Source organism: Hipposideros armiger, unplaced genomic scaffold (assembly GCF_001890085.2).
Source record: "Hipposideros armiger isolate ML-2016 unplaced genomic scaffold, ASM189008v1 scaffold_146, whole genome shotgun sequence".
NCBI classification, from domain to species: domain Eukaryota; kingdom Metazoa; phylum Chordata; class Mammalia; order Chiroptera; family Hipposideridae; genus Hipposideros; species Hipposideros armiger.
In genome coordinates, this window is record NW_017731496.1 from 2,938,549 (window position 1) to 2,939,855 (window position 1,307).

At 51.7% G+C, this 1,307-nt stretch overlaps 1 pseudogene; it reads left to right on the top strand.

Moving 5' to 3' along the window:
• Window position 1: 1 nt before the first annotated feature.
• On the top strand, window positions 2-1,263 carry LOC109387053 (probable inactive 1-aminocyclopropane-1-carboxylate synthase-like protein 2 pseudogene; annotated as a pseudogene).
• Window positions 1,264-1,307: the final 44 nt, after the last annotated feature.

Sequence of the window (1,307 nt, forward strand, 5' to 3'; positions counted from 1 at the left end):
CCTGTCCAACCATGGGAGTGACATCTCTGCCTTATATCACTCCAGTGTCAAGCAGTACGAGACCTACCAAGGAGGCAAATACCATGAGGACAGGGACACTCTGGGCTTTCTTAACCTTGGTACCAGTGAGAATAAGCTCTGCATCGCTCTGATGCCTGAAAGATTAAGTCGGGGTAACATGAGTGTCACTGAGGAGGTCCTGCTGCATGATCCCAACTAGAGAGGGCAACCATTCCTGCGGGAAGACGTGACCTGGTCCTGACCTAGTCCTGAGAGGCACCTGTCCATCTTGATCCAGAAAGCTTGGTGCATGTAAATGGCTGCTGATCCGTCTTCTCTGTGCTGGCCCAGGTTTGGCCTTTCTGACCCCTGCCCCCTTCTATAGTGGCTTTGGCTTTATTTCCCACCTGTTTGTGAAAGTTGAGCTGATTCTTGTTTACCTGGGCAGGGAGATCACTGATGTGAGCACCCATCCTTTCTAGATCACTGGGGATGAGTTGGAGCAAGCCCTGTTGAGGGTAGGCCTAAGGGGGAAAAGGTCAGTGACCGCATGATGATTAACTCTCAGAACCCTCTGGGTGACATCTATGCCTGAGACTCACTGAAGGAACACCTGGAATTTTCCAAGAGGTCCAACTCCATGTGACTATAGATGAGACTTGCATGCTGTATTTCATGAGTCCTCACATTTCAGTGTTCTGCTGCCTGACCTCAACAGGACCGCTATGATCTGGGGCACCAGCAAGAATTTTGGCATCTCTGGCTTCCACTTTGGCACTCTGTATTCTCACAACAAGGAGGTGGTCTCTGCCATGAGCTCCTCTGGCTACCTGCACAGCATCTCTGGCATCGTCCAGCACGAGCTGCATTGGCTGCTCCAGGGCAGAGAATGGTTTCACAAAGTGTACCTGCCCCTAGTTGCTCCCAGCCGCGTGCAGCTCACAGGCACCTCATTAACAAGTTAAAGGCATTGAAGATCCCCTTTCTCAGTCATGGCTCTGGCCTCTATGGATCAACTTAAAAAAGCACCTGGGCCCATGCCTGTCTGAGGAAGAGTGGCTCCTTTATTGCTGCTTCCTGGACCAAAAGATGATGCTGTCCCATGGCAAGGGCTGCAAGTGCAAGGAGCCTGGCCGGTCCTGCCTCAGCTTTGAGAACAAGCTCCTCCACCTAAAACTCCCCACATATCAATTCTATCAGGTGCGAGTGGAGCAGAAGCAGGATCGGACAGTGAAGCAACTGGAGGAGGCACAGAGGGAATAAGCTGTCTCTCTCCCAACCGGTGACTTTAGCCAGTTCCATGCTCA